At 39.9% G+C, this 20,234-nt stretch overlaps 1 protein-coding gene and 1 non-coding gene across 12 annotated transcripts in view; one reads left to right on the top strand and one right to left on the bottom strand.

The window, feature by feature from the left end:
• RBMS3 (RNA binding motif single stranded interacting protein 3) overlaps window positions 1–20,234 on the bottom strand; it is an 804,674-nt gene that overhangs the window by 528,433 nt on the left and 256,007 nt on the right. The window lies entirely within an intron of this gene.
• Window positions 2,037–2,143, top strand: LOC138984810 (U6 spliceosomal RNA). The gene has a single exon (XR_011462094.1). It is a non-coding gene; the product is annotated as a U6 spliceosomal RNA (small nuclear RNA).

The following is a 20,234-nucleotide window of genomic DNA, read 5'->3' as shown; positions in this document are numbered from 1 at the left end:
AGAATGGCTGCTATCTAAAAAGTCTACAAACAATAAATGCTGGAGAGGGTGTGGAGAAAAAGGAACCCTCTCACACTCTTGGTGGGAATACAAACTAGTACAGCCACTATGGAGAATAGCGTGGAGATTCCTTAAAAAGCTGGAGATAGAACTGCGATACAACACAGCAATCCCAATGCTGGGCATACACTCTGAGGAAACCAGAATTGAAAGAGACACGTGTACCTCAATGTTCACTGCAGCACTGTTTACAATAGCTGGGACATGGAAGCAACCTGGATGTCCATTGGCAGACAAATGGATAAGAAAGCAGTGGTACATATACACAATGCAATATTACTCCGCTATTAAAAAGAATGTACTTGAATCTGTTCTAATGAGGTGGATGAAAATGGAACCTATTATACAGAGCGAAGTAAGTCAGAAAAGCACCAATACATAATGCAGATATATGGAATTTAGAAAGATGGTAACAATGACCCTATATGCGAGATAGCAAAACAGACACAGATGTAAAGAACAGACTGTTGGACTCTGTGGGAGAAGGCGAGGGTGGGATAATTTGAGAGAATAGCATTGAAACATGTATATTATCATATGTGAAATAGATCACCAGTCCAGGTTTGATGCATGAGGCAGGGTGCTCAGCGCTGGTGCACTGGGATGACCCTGAGGGATGGGATGGGGAGAGAGGTGGGAAGGAGGGTCAGGATGAGGAACACATGTACACCCATGGCTGATTCATGTGAATGTATGGCAAAACCACCACAATATTGTAAAGTAATTAGCCTCCAATTAAAAAGAAAAAAAAAGTTATGACGTATATATATCAACATGCTTATTTTTCTAGCATCTGTTGTAAACTAATAATGACCTAATTGCTGACCCACTATCTTCCTTGGAATCTGGAATCTTCAAGGTACTTGACATTGTTGAGAATCTCTTTCTAGAAGTGCTCCTGTTCACTTTTACGGCATCGCTCCCTGTCTGTTTCCCTGACTTTTTCTGCTTTGTCCTTAAAGAGTTCATCTCTTTGGTCTTGTGGTATCTGCCACCCTGTATGCTCTCCTTAGGTGACTTAATCAGCTGTTGTGGTTCAGAGTGAACTGACATCCATGTCATCATCGCCACAACTTTAAGTCTACTTATACCAACTTTTACAAGGGATGTCCCAGTGCTGTATCTGACTCAACATATCTGAATCACATGCACTGCTTTGTCCATAAAACTGATTTTTTTTTCTCCTCATATCAGTTAAAACCATTATCACTGATCCAGTTGACAAATATAGCATCTTCCTTGATGCCTCCCCATCCCCAGCCTGCCTCATCTTATTGGTACCTGGGTCTTTCAGATCCTCACCTTTAAAATGTGTCTCTACTTCACCTTTTCTATTTCCAAAGCCCCTTGCCCATCCTTTTCAAATTATTTCAAAAAACTGAAGAGGAATGAATGTTACTGAACTTATACTATGAGGCCAGCAAGGACCATGATATCAAAACTAGACAAAGGTATCACAAAAAAGAAAAATAAAGGTCACTGTTACTGATGAATGATGCAAAATTTCTCAACAAAATATTAGCAAACCAAATTCAGTTATACATTAACTCTGTGGGAGAAGAGGAGGGTGGGATGATTTGAGAGAATAGCACTGAAACACGTATATTATCATATGTGAAACAGATCACCCGTACAGGTTCAATACATGAGACAGGGTGCTCAGGTCTGGTGCACTGGGATAACCCAGAAGGATGGGATGAGGAGGGAGGTGGGAAGGGGGTTCAGGATGGGGAACACATGCACACCCATGGCTGATTCATGTCAATGTATGGCAAAAAAAAAACACTACAATATTGTAATTAGCCTCCAATTAAAATAAATAAATTAAAAAATAATAAAAATCATACACCATGGGAAAATCTGCAAAAACAAAGTGATAAATCACATTAACAAATTGAAAAGTCATATGACCATCTCAATAGATGCAGAAAAAGCTTTTGAAATTTAATATCTAATTATGATTTAAAAAAACCCTCGTGCTTGCTTCGGCAGCACATATACTAAAATTGGAATGATACAGAGAAGATTAGCATGGCCCCTGTGCAAGGATGACACGCAAATTCGTGAAGTGTTCCATATTTTAAAAATAAAAAAAAATTAAAAAACCCTCAAAGTGGGTTGAAAGAGAACATATTTAAAAAGAAAACTCTCACAGAGACAATTGTAATATCCACTGTGATAGAATTCTGTTCCTATTTATTATTTATCGATATTTATTAATGGTTGGCAATGTGCCCAGCTACATGAACCACAATTTCCAGCCTCACCTAAGTATCCTGCACCCATGACTCTGTTACAGTCTGGGGCCAAAGACACATATGTGGAAAGCTCTTGAACAAAGCCATACTCAGCTGCCACTGGTCCTTTGCCCTTTAGTCTTGTCATTCTTCCTGAGATGCTGATAAAGTAGACGTGAGGAGATCTACAGCCACAGGTCGAAGGCTTGAAGACAAGGGGCATATGCCAAGGACAGGCTCCTAATGATGGACTCTCCACATTGGCTCTGGGTTTCCTTTCCCACCTTCCTTCAGCCTCCTCCTTATGCTTATGGAGAAGCACAGCTTGCATCCCTGTTTGGCCATATTTTCTGTTGCTACAAGATGGAAGCAAGAGAAAGGATTCATCCTTCTGTGTTGCTGCATCTAGCTGTCCTCCTCTCTCATCCGCAGATCTTTTGCTAGAATTGAGTTTCCAAAAAGGTAGCTCTGACCACATTTATCTTCCTCTGTCTATAAATCTCTCTTTGGTCCCCATTTCCTTGGCAATAGTTTCTTTACTCTGGCTTTAATACATGAAAAATTCACAAGAGAATTTGAGCTTGCATTTCAGGTTATGTCACTTCCTGTTCCCATGCATGCAAGCCCTGAACTTTTAAACCATCAGAAAACACCATGCTCTACTGGAACTTTCGGCCATTGCCAGTACTTCCCTATTCCAGGTAAAGCTCTCTCTGCCATTTCTACTGCATAAGCTCTCACTGACCTTTTAGAGTCAAGCTCAAATATCACCTCCTCCCTGAAACTTTCCTGTGTGCCTTTTCTAAACTGAGGGTAAATGTAACTACTTCCTCATTTTTGCCCAAGAGCACTCGAGTTGATTGCATAGCAGGTGAGAGGATTTATCCTGAAACTGTCTGGACTCCGGCTGCATGGATAGGAGGCTGAGTGATGCTGAGAAGAGTGCCAGGCTATCCTCGCCTGTGAAATGCTAATAACCTTTATACCTATTTCATGGAGTCATTGGGAGGATTAAATGAACTCAAGAAATTGGATTCATTACAAGAATGTCTGACATGTAAAAAGTGCTCACTGGCCATTACATACTATCAGCTATCGTGTTCATCTTATGTTTTAGTCTTACATATACATGTACAGAGCGTGTGCCTGTCCTACTCTCTGACTATAGGCAATACACCTTTCCTGTTTCCTATGCCAGTGCCAAGCACAGTGTCTGTCAAAAAATACATATTTGAAGTATAATCAGTCACAAAAAAGAATGAAATAATGCTATTGGCAGGAACACAGATGGACCTAGAAATGATCATACTAAGTGAAGTCAGAGAAAGGCAAAGATCATATCATTTGGACTCTGGGCTTCCCTGGTGGCTCAGATGGTAAAGAATCTGCTTGCAATGCAGGAGACACAAGAGATGCAGGTTCAATTCCTTCTTCTTCAGAAAGATTCCCTGGAGAAAAGCATGATAACCCACTCCAGTATTCTTGCCTAGAGAATTCCATAGACAGAGGAGCCTGGTGGGCTACAGTTTACGGGGTCATGAAGAGTCAGACAGGCCTGACTAACACACACATAAAAATCATACAAATGAACTATTTACAAAACAAAACTTGGCCCACAGACTTAGAAAACAAACTTATGTTTACAAAAGAGGAAAGGGGGGCAAAAATTTAGGAGTTTGAGACTAACATATATACACTATTATATATAAAATAGATAAACAGCAAGGACCTACTGTATAGCATAGGGAATTAAGTCCAATTTTTAAAAATAACTTATAAGGAAAAATAATCTGAAAGAAATACATGTAATCAAATCACTGTATACCTGAAACAAACACAATATTGTAAATCTACTATACTTCATTTAAAAAATGTGAAAGCCATCATATTTGACAAATTTTGGGTCAAATCAAGTTATACTAACTAGCATGTATAAACTCCATTCAATACTAAATATCCATCTACTGAATTCCATTTTAATACAGTAGCATGTGCGTTAAATAAGAACCACCACCAGTCCCCATTCAATCCACATACCTCCTGGGAAGAAAGCCACTGTGACAAGGAACAACCACCTCTGTGAAGGTCTGAGAGGCTTTAGGTTGGTACAGAATTGTTCATCCTAGCAAGGGAGCGTCTGCCATATCGCTTCCCATGAAGTAGATAAGATACACGAAAGAACTAAGCATTTTTGGAAGAACAGAGTATTGTGTCCACTGCTATCCCCTCAGCACAGTCTTGAATTAGAGAACAGTTCCTGACTTTGTAAAGGATGTCCTACATCTGTCTTTTACCTGCTCTATGCATGCCAATGGTATGACATGCTGCCCACACGAGCCCACTACATTCTGTAAATAAGTCTGAAGGCACAAAACATACCAGCTCTATGCTGGGCACCCAAAGCACAATGAGGAGTCAGACCCCAGGACCGAGTAGGGAAGCCAAGGGAGCATCATATCTCACAGAGTGAAGACTATAATCATGTCAAAGGGAGTTATGGATATTGAATTTTGAGGGCTCATCCAGTATTTATTATTTTCAGACATGAAAAAGCAAAGCAAGAAGAAAAGTGTAGAATGCCATCAGGGAAGGATGAAAGCACATCTTTAAAAGCTTGACTGTGGCCCAGCAATATTTTTATGTCAAATGGAAGGCAATGGAAATGGGCAAAAGGCGTGGTGTCTCACAGAGAGAAATTTTACAGACACCCTGCCTACTTCTCTGACAAACTCTGTTTCCTCCTCCCAAAAGAAATGGGGGGAACAAATAGAGATTACTAAAAGAACTGCAGAAATCCTAGCAGGGTAATTAATGAGTGACAGGTCAGTTACTCATGTGAAAAAAATAAAACGTGGCAAGAAAAAAAATGGCTTTGTCAAGAACTCTGAGGTTTTGTAGACTGGAAGCAATTTGTCCAAGGACTATTTTGACCACAGCACTTCCTAATCTCAGTTCCCATACGGTCTGGGAGGGGGCCAACTGGAAAGGTTCGTCTCAGCTGCACAGATATAGTCCACAGAGGAAATAAAAGGATTTTCAACACTGGAGTCATTTCCTTTGGTTCCCAGCTCTTTGAGGGGGAAAAAGAATAAATTCCTTTTGGTTAGTGATATCTCCAGCTCAATTCCTGCAGCCTGGCTTAGAAAAATAACAAAATCTGTTCCCTGAAACACTTTCCAATCAGACAAGATTTCAACTCAAAGCACAAAGTCCAGTGAAAGACTTTGCTGGGCCAGAGTATTCTAGGAAGACGCACACATTTTTAAGGTTCACACTGCTTTATCCACAACCAGTGTAAATGTCAGATGTGAAATATGTGTTCAGGAGAGGGACCTGGGTAATCAAATCTTGAGCCCGCTCCTTTGGAATTGCTGCTAAGGGGTCTTATGGAGAATAATAGGGTCTATTTACAAAATACAGAACACACGGCAATGTTACCAAAAGTGGGCCCAGCTGCTTGCCATTCTGAAGGCAATGAAGAGGCAAGGTTGGTGGAAAGGAAAGTTTGCTTCATTTCAGAGGCTGGCAGCAAGGAAGGGTTGGGGACAGGAATGCTAGTTTTTATCTCAAGGTCATGGTATGAGTTGACTTCAAGCTTTCTCTTAGAAATAGTTTTCTTCTTTTGGGGTAAGAATTCTGGGGGGAAAAAAAAAGGATTTTATCAATCAAGCTTTCTCTGACTGAATATGCAAAAGGAATCAGTTTTGGAGTTTCAAAAGAGTTTCATTCATCTCAACCATTATTTTTCAGAGTTTGAAGAAGAACTGAAATGGAATTTCTCATTTTTCAAAAGGCAACAAGAATACCAATCACACAAAATGGAATACAGACTCACATAGCAGAAGACAGAGCTGTCACAAACCCTCCAGAAGATTACCCACATGAAGTCTGAAAAGAAACACTTCCAACACAAACAGGCCTCAACATCAGATACACGTCAGAACTGACTGCCAACACACCCGAATAACACTCAGTGCTCATAAAGTCCTCAGTGGGAGACACCTGTCAGAACCAATCGGCAAAAAATGCCCAAACAGCACTTCACCCTCAAAAGAGAAGTTAGCTGGGTGCACACGGGTGGATTTACTGCGTCTAGGAGCTCGTCAGCTTGTCCAGAGGCATCTTTCCATTCCACCAAGGAAAAACACAGGTTGGCAGCCAATGCCAAGCAGGGGAGAAACAGGGAGGATCCTCAAAACAAATGGTACTGACAGCTGCTAGGAACGTCCCTCCATACCTCCTCCCGGGGCCACCTAGCTGTGAGCAGTGGCTCCTTGAAGCCCTCCCACCACATCATCATGGTAGCAGCTTCGCTTGGGGAAAACTCTGGGAGAAAGATATTGCAAGAGCGCAGCCTCACTGGGTGCTAATATCTGTTAGTGAAAGTGGGTCCAGGTGTCCTGGCTCCAAAGCCAATAAAGAAAAGTTTGGCGGAAAGGCAAGTTTGCTTTATTTCAAAGGCCAGCACCCAGGTGCGGGGACATACTCCAGTTCAAAGACCCACCCCCTAGCCCCCCACCCCAACTGACAATCAGTGTGCAAGAGTGTTTAAAGAGTAGTTTCAGAAGTGTATAGATGGTGGGAGGGGGCTACAGGTAGAGACAGCATAGTCATTTTGAAACTGGTCATGCAGTGGTCTGACCAGCATCATCTTGGTTTTTTCAGTTCAGTTCAGTCCAGTCGCACAGTCGTGTCTGAATCTTTGCGACCCCTTGGACTGCAGCACGCCAGGCCTCCCTGTCCATCACCAAATCCTGGAGTTTACTCAAACTCATGTCCATTGAGTCGGTGATGCCATCCAACCATCTCATCCTCTGTCATCCGCTTCTCCTCCCACCTTCAGTCTTTTCCAGCATCAGGATCTTTTCAAATGAGTCAGTTCTTCACATCAGGTAGCCAAGTACTGGAGTTTCCACTTCAGCATCAGTCCTGCCAATAAATATTCAGGACTGATTACTTTAGGATGGACTGGTTGGATCTCCTAGCTGTCCAAGGAACTCTCAAGAGTCTTCTCCAACACACAGTTCAAAAGCATCAATTCTTCAGTTTTCAGCTTTCTTTATAGTCTAACTCTCACATCCATACATGACTATTGGAAAAACCATGGCTTTAACCAGATGGACCTTTGTTGGCAAAGTAATGTCTCTGCTTTTTAATATGGTGTCTAGGTTAGCCATAATTTTTCTTCCAAGGAGCAAGAGTCTTAATTTCATGGCTGCAATCACCATCTGCAGTGATTTTGGAGTCCAAAAAAAATAAAGTCTGTCACTGTTTCCACTGTTTTCCCATCTATCTGCCATGAAGTGATGGGACCAGATGCCATGATCTTAGTTTTCTGAATGTTCAGCTTTAAGCCAACTTTTTCACTCTCCACTTTCACTTTCATCAAGAGGCTTTTTAGTTCCTCTTCACTTTCTGCCATAAGGGTGGTGTCATCTGCATATCTGAGGTTATTGATATTTCTCCCAGCAATCTTGATTCCAGTTTGTGCTTCATCCAGTCCAGCATTTGTCATGATGTACTCTGCATATAAGTTAAAGAAGCAGGGTGACAATATACAGCCTTGAAATACTCCTTCCAGATTTGGAAGCAGTCTGCTGTTCCACATCCAGTTCTAACTGTTGCTTCCTGACCTGCATACAGATTTCTCAGGAGGCAGGTCAGGAGGTCTGGTATTCCATCTCTTGAAGAATTTTCCACAGTTTGTTATGATCCACACAGTCAAAGGCTTTGGCATAGTCAATAAAGCAAAAGTAGATGTTTTTCTGGAACTCTCTCGCTTTTTCAATGATCCAACGGATGTTGGCAATTTGATCTCTGGTTCCTCTGCCTTTTCTAAATCCAGCTTGAACATCTGGAATTTCATGGTTCACATACTGTTGAAGCCTGGCTTGGAGAATTTTGAGCATTACTTTGCTAGCATGTAGGATGAGTGCAATTGTGCGGTAGTTTGAACTTTCATTTCCAGGGTTGGTTTGCTCCCATTTCTTTCAAGCCAGTTCTTAGAATTGTGGCAGCTTATGGCTATAGTCTGATCATCATGTAGTTAACTTGTTCCACCTGGTGGAGGTCTTAGTCTCTATAAGGCAGCTCAGAGGATATGACTCCGAATAATATCTATAGCCCATGAAGAGCAACTAAACATCTTGACTTTGCTTAATGACTAAACTATTATTAGTCTTGTTGAACTGTCTCCTTTTGTTTTTGCACTTCTCTGATTAAACTTATTATTTGGCTAAAATTCAACTGTAGACAAAAGGCAGGCTGAGGACATGAGGGTGTAGGTGGGGAAGGACCATAGGGTACTGCTAGTTTCAGAAACCAAGTTCCCTCTACAGTGGTATTTTGGCAGCCTTGGAATGGTTACCTGAATGTGTGGAGAGCAGAAAAGCAGCAGACTCCAAATCTATCCTCCAGCTAAGGACTTTTGGAACTGCTACAGAGATTGTAATGAAAAGATGGGAAGTCAGAATGGCCCTCTGCTCATATACATGCGTTCTAAATGCCAGAGTTGAAAGTGTGTGTATGCAGCGTGGTTTACATGTCACGGCGTTAGAAATATGAGACAGCTTTTGTCCAGTATGGATCTGCAAGGAAACATTACAGCTCGCCTCACCACCACGTGGTGTATTGTTTAGTGTGTTCTCTTTTTTATTTTTCCTGCAAGATCCTTGGTATTAATTCTCAAGTCTTTGGGTCAGTTTCTTGGTGAAACCATAAAACGGCTGGATTGTACATCAAATGGAAAATGTAAAGAAATGCAATTACTTTTATATCTTGATAGCAAATCTTAAAGTTTTAAGACTATATAATTTCCTTATTCCAAGAATTCTCAAGGATAGTCATGTATTTTAATTGTCAACTTTAAGAAGGAGTCATGTAATATTTTTCATCGTTAGATAATTAATTCTAACTACAATGTCAGGTGAATCAAAAGCCCCCTTTTGTGCTCATCACCCTGTTGCAGCTAAAAAATAAATTACTTTTTTACTTTTTTTTTTTCAAATGCTCATATCCCAAACTTAGACTTAGGTATTTATTTACTAACCAGCATGATATAATGTGACAGGGCAGACCTCCACTTGCTAAAAAAGCCTAGTGACTATCTCTTGAGAGATAGGGAAGCTATAGACTTTTTCATGTTTTACTCTCTTGCCTTTTATTTTCAATAATCTTAATAAATAGAAATTATAGCAAAAGGGAGACTTTTGCTAAATGTATCCAAAAAAAAAAAAAAAAAAACTAATGTCTCTGAAACCAAGAAAAGAAAAGTATTAGTACCATAACATCAGAATTTTAATTACATGTAAATTTAAACCAAATGTTACTGGAATAGCTCACCATTTCCTTTCCAACTTCTGCTCTCCAAGGAATTCCAAACTCAGGAGCATATTATCAGCGAAGTGACTCTGAACATGGCCAGATATGAAATTTCTGTTTTCAGTTAGTCTTGTGACACATGTGTTTTCATTCATTCCTAAGACACAGTGGGACCCCTCAACTTTTAAGTCATAATATGAAAATCCCATTTTGTTATTATTTCTATAAAATGGTGAAATGATGGAAGAATACTCTGCAAATAAAGGCACGAAGGGTGTTATTCTTTATATATGATGATCCTGTGAGGAGGGCCCATGCTTGCCTTCTTGTTTTTGCCTACCCATTCAAAACCTTTTCCCCATGTTTCCCTTTATAACCAACACCATTCATTGACCAAGTGCTGGGCTAAACATAGGTCTGAGGTCTTTGGACATGAGGTGATCAGTAGAACAAAAATAGCAACTCAAGAGGCACCAACAACCATCAGAAGATCCTAAATACTAAAGTCACACAAGACACCCAAGCACAGAACTGGTTTTATGCTGTCATCCGTTCACATATGGCTTCTCAGGTGGCTCATTGGTAAAGAATCCGTCGGCCAAAGTAGGAGATGTAGGTTCGATCCCTGGGTCAGGAAGATCCCCTGGAGGAGGAAATGGAAACCTATTCCAGAATTCTTGCCTGGAAAATCCCATGGACAGAGGAGCCTGGCAGGCTACAGTCCATGGGGTCGGACACGACTTCACAACTGAGCAGTCGCAGGCGTGGTTCACATACAACAATGCAACGTTAGAGTCCTTCTCAAGTCACACGTTTAAGAGTCAAACTTATTTTTAGAACAATTTTTTGACTTTAGTCAATTCATTCTGCCTTTTTCAGACTTTCTCCTCTGTCATTAACCAAAGGAAAACTCAAATCTTTTCCTAAAAAAATGTTTGTAAAACATGCAAAATAGATCCTGGCCCATAGTGGGAACTCAGTATTTGGTGGTCCGAAATAACAGGAGAAATGCATGGTGTCTGTTAATAAGGAAAACAATGCTAACATAACTTAAGCATTGCTGAAAACAGTCAATGATATTAAGCGGTAAATTATCTGACAGAGGCAATAAGAATACATAGAAAAGAGAATTTACCAAGAGCCAAAGTAGACAGGTGAGCTTTCATCTATTAAGTAGAATTTTAATTTACTGATAATCTCAGTCTGGTTTAAAATAGATGAAGATGCCAAAAAGATAAAACCGGGGGAGGGAGGATGAGTTGAGTAAAAACCCAAGAGTTAAATACCTGGTCTGCTTAGTGTGAAAGGTACATATTGAAACAGAATGAAAAACGCTGCGAGTTGATTCATATTAGGAGGCCCTTTAAAGCTGTCCTGAGGAATTCAGACTTGATATAGAATGGAATAACAAGTCATGGGCAGGTTTTAACCAAGCAAGGGGCATGATGAAAGTGCTGTTTACAGAATGTAGTGAATCTGCAAAAGTACTTGGAGTCCTAATGTTCTTACCAAGACCATGAGCTTAGGGCAGCTGGGTGATAAATGGCTACAATTTTATCCTGGTTTCCAATCACAAAAATCACCTGCATGATGTTTTCTTGGTGCTATATCCAGGTACTGAGAACCTAAGATGTGGTTCATCCATTTATTATTGTATTCTTCTAGACATTCATGGGATAATGACTGTGCCACACATGTGCTAAGCACAAGTGAACAAGAAATGGACAAGATAAAAGTGTATCCTGAAGAAGTGTATAATTCTTGTCCATGATAAGCCCATCATCTAAGAGGTACAATTAAACACACACACACACATAGACACACACACACACACACTGATTATATCCAGTTTTCTAAGTACTAGGGAGACTTTTGGGAAAACAAAGAGTAAAACCAATACAATATTGTAAAGTTAAATAAAATAAAATTAAAAAAAAAGAAAGAAAACAAAACTAAAAAAAAAAAAGAAAAGAAAGAAAGAAAGATAGAGGAAGGGTGTGTAGATTGGCTTGGGCAGGGGTGGAGGGAGAGAGAAAGCTTCGAAGACTTTGTTCTCATCAGCTGAATCTCCCAGACCAAGGGAGAGCACAAGCAGCTCAGGGGAGGAGTGGGAGGTAAGAGATTAGTGGCGGGACTTTAGAACAAAGCAGACCTGAATTTACATCCCACACCTGCTATTTCGTGATTGTGGAGACAAGGGCAAGTTGCTCGTCTCTCATACCTATAAAATAGAGATAATAATTAAAACAATTTGAAAAACCTACCATCATGTATTTGAAGCTCTCAGCATAATTTCTGTACGTAGTAAGTGCTCAGTAAATACCAGGTTTTATTATTAAATGAGAGGTATAATGCTTGTTCCCATAGTGCCTTTGCATATGACTTATTAATAGTTGGGAATGATTAGCTACACGGTTAGAGGTAAGAACTGACCAGGGTCATCACATGGCTGCCTGTGTTGTCCACTGCGCTAGCAGCTAGGAACTACCCAGGAATTACAATGAAAGCTCTCCAGGGCTGGGGCTTGGCAGGGCTCACATTTTACAAAAAGTGCAGTATTCCTGGAGTTAGAGAGTGGAGAATAGTCCGCACCATGAAAAGCCTTGTACTCTATGATAGTTAGAAGTTTATCATTTATGACATCTCATTCAAATGCTGCTGCTGCTGCTGCTGCTAAGTCACTTCAGTCGTGTTCGACTCTGTGCGACCCCATAGATGGCAGCCCACCAGGCTCCCCCGTCCCTGGGATTCTCCAGGCAAGAACACTGGAGTGGGTTGCCATTTCCTTCTCCAATCATTCAAATGCTAGAGAGTCAAATATGTATAAATATAATCGAATTTCAATGAAGATACACATCTTTAAACTTTCTCATTATTGAATAAATGTTTTCTTCTTGTTGCATTTCAGAACTGGTAAGTTATGCTGACACTTCTTGACTTATTTTTATCTAGATATCACAGTAAAATATAGAGAGAGTAGATTAAAGAATCAGTATATCACCATCAAAGAATCTTTAGTCACAGCTCCATGATTTCTTCAAGTTCATAGCCTTTTGAATGTATTAATTTTACAGAACATTGTTCAGATTTTAGATACAATTTCATGATTTGCTTTATTGGGGCTATCTTGTAATGCATTAACTGAGAAATACTTATGAGCCCTTATTACAGGCCAGGTCTTGGTTTTGCAGATATAAGAAAATACAATCCCTCCCTCAAAGAATTTACAATCCAGAAGAGAAGAGATAAATGTCAACCAATAGTTACATGTATCTATTGACCTGGTTATTATCTTTTGACCTGGCATTATCTTTTGACCTGGTTAGTAGCAGAACATACAGAAGTTTTTCTATTTTTCTTTTTTACATCGTACTACAGCTAGTTTCCCATGCCACAAAGTGTGAACAATGATCTTTTCAAACAGTTGTAAAATACTCCATTGCTTTAATACGAGTTTAGTCATTCTTTATTTTAGAGTATTTAATTTAGTTCCAAATTTTCAGCAGTACAAAGCGAAGTTGACACATTCATGACTCTAGCTTTACCATACCTGAAAGAACACATCTTTAGGAAAAAAAGGGCAAGAGTGAGTTTATTTTACGGAAAGGACTAAAAAATGTAGTGACTCTTGAAATGTAGTCATCAAAGAATAAAACAAACAACTTTTGCTTTTATAAAAGGCTGATAAAAACGAGGCATCTCTATGGCCCCTTTAATTTTTCTCTTGGTTGCTTCTTACAGATAAATGATCAATAATTTCACCAATTATCACTCATTTCCACTTTGTTTGGGTCTACGCTTTAAGGCTTAGACCTACCAGTCTCTGTGCTTTAAATAAGCCACCAAGCCATGGACCAAGGACATGGTTAAGTCTTAATGATGCACATGTTACCCGGGAGGTCATTTTTTTCCCTGCTGGTGGGGACAACGTCTGTATGACCTGGGCAGAGCATCAGCCCCAGTTCCTGGCTGGAGAGAGGGAAGCATTTCCTCTCTAAACTTGGAGACTGACTTTGTATTTCTGGAGTGGATCTGAGGGTCACAGCCCCTGTGTTTCCACACGTGTGCAGTTAGCTAATGACAGCTGGGAACTCTGAACACAATCATCTACAAATTGTTCATAGAACAAAGCCTGAATGAAACCACCGGCAGTGCAGAGCTTCAGGTAACACTTGAACTCTCGAGTGAAATCCAAATGAGAAAGCTTTCCCTTTTTTTCTCATTGTTTGTCCAAAATATTCAAGGAACTCTGGCAATAGCCAAGTCAGCCGGTTACTACGGAGGAACACAGACGCTGTGCCAACGTTGAACGTTATAGTTTCCAGGGCAAGGCGACTTCCTGGCTGCCTATTATAACAATCTTGAGCTTGACAAGAAACCCCGCAAAACATTCATGCCCTTCCTCAGAATGACTTAATTTTGGTTACAAATAGGAAATGGCTACTTTTGCTACAAAACTCTCAGCCATGAAAACAGGCTAAATGCAGACAGTGGTATTGGAGAAGCAAACTGATTCTCTCAACAGTCCCTACGTAAGTAGGACCTACATTTAAAGTCTGCGTTTGGAAGGAGAGCATCCGGCCTGACACACATAACCCTTAGGGACTAGACCAGAAAGAAACAGAGTTACTATCCAAGACTTAGAAAAATTCAGACTCAGATTTGAGCAGGGGTTTCTAAAGAGAGGAAATAAAGCATGTACCTGTTGACTAAACAGGGCACAGAGGCTCAAGGTTTCTTTAAAACACAGAGATGAGAGATGAGGCAACCTTAGGGTGGAGTCAGAGACTCAAAAGCAACTTCAGACAATAGGAAACTATGTGGCTAGGGAAGAATCTCTGGAGAAAAACCAGCTTGAAAAAGGAAAAACTGACCTGAGCAGGAATTTGGGTATATTGCTGGTTATGGATAAATTCAACATAGTAAAAGCCTTTTTGATCAAACTTGATCAGACCTTTAGAATCCAAATAGAAAATAGTCATTCACCCCCAGGTTCATCCTTCAGGGAGACAAGGACCCCAAAACATTCTTCAAAATGAAGGGAAAGCTATTTAAAGAAAAGAATGGAGTCTGGGTAAGTAATTGCAATGGAGTGGCTTCTTCGGAGGTCTTAACCCATTCCTATGAGCAAACATGGGAGTCCAGCCAAACAGAACTTAAACAAGAGGAAAGAGAACATTTGTTGTGAAATTCTTCCACATGGGCCCTGTAAGGAAGCACATGCCTCATTCTGAATCCTGAGAGTAGGAGAAATTATCAACTGCACTGTGCCCGCCTACCGTCATCCATAATTCTGTGATATTTCCCACTAAAAATCGATTAAACTGCTCCTCGCATTAAAGTTAACACAGATGGAAGGCTCGACATCGGTCAATATCACTTAACTGCAAAATTGGAGTGAACAGAAAATGATTCCCAAAATAGAGATATAAAAAAGAAAATAGCTCTAAATGAAATAAAATGGTCAAAATATTTTCAAAAGGTACCTGTGCTTTCAGGGCACAACCTGCACATTCTTTTACATTTGCGTCTCGTGACACAACAGAGCTAGAATCCCCTTCAATATTGTTATAATGGAGGGGCGGGTGAGAACCAAAGCATGCTTCTTTCAAACTTTCTGCCTGCACATAAACTCAAAACACTGTGCTTCTGTCTGTTTATCATTACTACCTGCTGGTCTTGTATGCATGCTAAATTGCTTCAGTCATGTCCTTCACTCTTTGCGACCTTATGGACTGACTATAGCCCGCCAGGCTCCTCTGTCCATGGGATTCTCCAGGCAAGAATACTGGAGTAAGTTGCCATACCCTCCTCCAGTGAATCTTCCCAACCCAGGGAGCAAACCCACATCTCTACATCTCCTGCACTGGTAGGCAGGTTCTTTACCATTAGCATCACCTGGGAAGCCCCAGGTCCTGCTAGTCTTACTTATGGGGATTATTTTGCAAAAGGAATTGCAAATAGTGAAGAGTGAAGATTTGAGAGACTATCATTGGATTTTGGTAAAAGTGGTCCACAAGTTATCCACCATCTCCAGGTTTGTTTCATCTGCAGTAAAATGGAGATGTTAATAACTTTTGGAATTACTTGATACTTATTCCATAAGCTATGAAAAACTGAATCTATGCACGCCTTACGGGGCCAAACAGGTACACCAGTGAGGGAAGTGGGCTGCTTTTATGAAAACAGCAGAGCGGTTTAGGCACGACGGAAAAGTATTCACATCTAAATACTTTCAAGTAATGTTGTAGCCAAACAACAATCCTTCATTAGACAGATTGCCCTGTTGATGAATTACAGGAATGTTCTAAGAGCTTTCTAGACTCTGGGACACTGAACAGCTATTTGACCAAGGCTGAATTGCTCAGCATATTGGTATAAGCATGTCTCCTGCCTCCACAGTCACTGTTCACTGCACCTCTGAGAACCCTTCAGGGTTTCATCAATTCATTTGCCAGCTTTCTTTGTAAAGCAGGGTTTTCTCCTGGGCAAATAAACCAAAGACACCATTCCTGACCCCACTGAGATCCACTTCCCTTTTTTTTTTTTCCCCTGTCTTTGTCATTCAGTCTGTTTTACTTGGTTTAGGAATTGATTGGTAGGTGGGTAATTTTGTAGAAACAGGCTGAAGACTTTGCTTCCTGAACTTAAGGGAATTCAGGTGGGATACACAGGATAAAAGCGTTGGCAAATGCCAATAGGTCTGATAGCCCTTGATGCTATAAGAGACTGTGGGTTAACAGAGAACCCATCTGTCTTCTTCATGAAACAGATCAACTGCCCTTCAGTTTATCTTCATGGCTAATTCTTTCACCAGCACATGGACCATAGTAGCTTTTGGTTTTCCACTGAAGGTCACTTATAAACTGGAAAACTGTTTTATCTGGAAAGTTACCTTTTATATGATTTTTTAAATGATTGGATTGGCCAAAAAGTTCACTCTGTAAGGTCTTAAAGAAAAACCCAAATGCAATTTTTGATCAGCCCAATCATTACTGAAACAAGAATCAGAGCCAAAGAACTAGTTCTAGATTAGTAACTGTAAAAAGATAGGGGAAAGACAGGCTGACTTGGACAACATAATACCATGTGCGATTTGTACGAATAGTCATGTTCATAGGACATGCCAGGTGGAAATACGATGCGGCAAGGAGAAATGTTAAACTTTTACACAGACTTCACCCTAACCCTAACATATACACATTATCTCAATGCTTGATCAAGTTTGTAAGTGATAATTATGTATGCAATGTTAATATCTTATTACTTGTCTTGCATTATCTTCTCACAACAGAAGGAAATTGCAAAGCAGCCAACCACTGTCTAAGGCACAGCCTCCCCAGGACCTCTTTCATTTATATAACACAGAAGATGCTTAGTTACAAAGAATGGTGAGCATTTTTGCCTCAAGGTTCTTTTAAGGAAATTATGTTCTATTAAACTACAAGTGTTAGTCAGCCATGTCTGACTCTTTGCGACCCCATGGACTGTGGCCCGCCAGGCTTCTCTGTCCATGGGATTCTCTAGGCAAGAGTACTGGAGCAGGTAGCCATTCCCTTCTCCAGGGGATCTTCCCGACCCAGGAATCAAGCCCAGTCTCCTGCACCGCAGACAGATTGTTCACCATGAGCCACTAGAGAAGCCCAACGAACTTAGATATAAGTCTTTATAATATGATTTTTAAGTCTCTCATGATATAAGTATCTTATAAATATTTTCCACTGTCTTACACATACACAAAACCCCTGATTAATACACACATATAATAATATATGTAATAAATACATTATATATTAATGAATATATTAATACATATGAAAGTTTTATATGCACATACATATTTCACTTGAAGCTATTCTTATTTGATTTAAAACAATGTTTAAAAAGTGAGTTACACTGAAGGAAATTCCAGATTTCATATGGTAATCTTTGCTGTGTTAAGGGTTTCTGTTAGTTGGGAGGAAATACTTGAAAAACTTTTATTTGATAAAAGGTCAGTATCCAAAATATACGACTTCCCTGGTGGCTCAGCAGTGAAATATCCGTCTGCCAATCCAGGAGATGTGGGTTGGATTCCTGGGTCTGGAAGATCTCCTGGAGAAGGAAATGGCAACCCACTCCAGTATTCTTACCTGGGAAATCCCATGGACAGAGGAGCCTCATGGGCTTCAGTCCATGGGGTCAAAAGAATCAGACAAAACTTACTGACTAAACAACAACAACAATCCCAAATATATAAGGGACTCATACAACTTAATAGCATACAAACAAACAAAAACAACCCTATTAACAAATGGTAAAGGATCCAAACAGATATTTTCCAAAGAAAATAGATTAATACAAATGGCCAAAGATAGTAAAAAGATGTTCAACATCACTGATCCTCAGGGAAATGCAAGTCAAAACCACAGTGTCACCTCATACCTGTTAGGATGCGTGTGCATGCGTGCTAAGTCACTTCAGTTGTGTGTGACTCTGCAACCCCATGGACTGGAGCCCACCAGGCTCCTCTATCCATGGGATGCTGGAGTGGGCTGCCATGCCCTCCTCCAGCGATCTTCCCAACCCAGGGATCAAACCCGAGTCTCTTATGTTTCCTGCTTTGGCAGGTGGGTTCTTTACCACTAGTGTCAAGTGGAAAGCTCCATCTGTTAGGATAAATATTATCAAAAAAATACCAAATGCTGACAAGTATGTAGACAAAAGGGAACCTTCACGCACTGTTAATGGGAATGTAAATTGGTGCCACCATCCTGGAAAAACAGTATGGAAGTTCCTCAAAAACCTAGAAAGAAAAATACCATATAACTCAGCAATGCCTCTTTTGGGTAGTTATCTGAAGGAAAAGAAATCAGTACCTCAAAGATATACCTGCACCCTCTTGTTAACTGCAGTATTATTCACAACAGCCAAGACATGCAAACAACCTAAGTGTCTGTCAACAGATAAACAAAGAAAATATGGCATGTGTGTATATATGTATGTGTGTGTGTGTGTGTATACAACAAAATATTATTCAGCCTTAAGAAAGGAGATCCTGCCATTTGTAACAACATGGATGAACGAACATTATGCTAAATGAAATAAGTCATATACAGAAAGACAAATGCTGCATCATATCACTTACATATGGAACTTCAAAATCAAATATACAGAAACAGAGAGTAGAAATGTGGGGGGAATGAGGAGAAGCTGGTCTAAGGGTTCAAAACTGTTGCTTCGTAAGCTGATCGTGTCTAGAGATCTCATGGGAGGCATGATGAAAATAGTTAATCCTGCAGAACTGGATCTTGAAAATGTGCTAACAGAGTGGATTTCAAGTGCCCTCATCTCTCTCTTACACACACACACACACAAATGGTAACTCTATGGACATGAGTTTGAGCAAACTCCAGGATATGGTGAAGGACAGGAAAGCCTGACGTGCTACAGTCCATGAGGTCGCCAAGAGTCAGACACAACTGAGTGGCTGAACAACCCTATGAGGTAACACATTAACTAGCTTGACTACAGTAATCACTTCACAGCATTCATGCATATTGCATCACCATGCCGTTCACCTTAAATAATGAAATTTCTATTTAAAAAATAAAATTCAAATAGCTTTCCATAGTCAAATTATTCTTAATTTCATCACTTGCTTCTCCATGAAGAATATAGCACTAACCATAATTTTTATATTATATATATGGAATTAAAGATTTTTCTAGTTTTTAACCCCTTCTGATCTGATTACTCAAAAACATTTCATGAGAATCTTTGAGTAATAAGGGGTTAAAAATGTGGCTGAATGTGTCTCCTGGAATGTTGCCACTTGGTTTCATTTAGTACAATCTCAAACATCATTATTTTTCACATCAACTTTAAGCCCAAAGCCTAGTGTGGTTTTTAGCACTGGCTTCTCTAAAATCTTTTGTTTCAGCTCCTGCTTTTCCCAGAGTGGACAAGCCCTGAGGATGTGAACAGCTGTTATATCTGCAGCTTAAGCGTTTTGTTATTTCTTCTTGAGAGAAATTGTATCTTCAAAAGCGGCACAGACAAGGTATCCCATAGATGCTTCATGAATACAGGTTTCTTCCAACCCAGGGCTAATGTCAGCTTAATGACCAGTACGTCTATTCAGATGCCTAGCAATTAAACTGCCATTTTCTAAGAGAAGTAGTACAAATTAAACGCAAACCTTGCTATTTTCTGTTTCAAAACACACAGGGGAAACCAAGCTGGTTTTTAAAATGATCCTATGAAATAGAGACCTTATATCACCAATATTTTATAGATAAAGAGACATGTGAGCCCACTTACAGCCACTTACAGAATCATAACAAATGATACATTCATCCTTCGAATTCAATTTCAGTTTTTATAGTTCAGTACTTTTTTCAGTCATGTGCACGGATTTTTCTCTTTACTACTCCAGAGTTCTCATTCCTTTACTGAAGAAAAGGAAAAATAGCTATTTTAAGAAAGACATGAAGTCATTAAGTCAATAAGAACAATGGCAAGCATCAAATCAAATGACTGTTCACCATCCTGTAAACAAGCTATGCTTTACTTTATGCTTTTACTCTGGTTTCCAAGCTAAGGAAGATAAGGAAGCCAAGAATCTTGAGCTTTTTT

This window comes from Bos mutus, chromosome 22 (assembly GCF_027580195.1).
Source record: "Bos mutus isolate GX-2022 chromosome 22, NWIPB_WYAK_1.1, whole genome shotgun sequence".
Lineage (NCBI taxonomy): Eukaryota > Metazoa > Chordata > Mammalia > Artiodactyla > Bovidae > Bos > Bos mutus.
The sequence above is the reverse complement of the archived record's forward strand: the minus strand, read 5'-3'. Positions and strand labels throughout refer to the sequence as shown.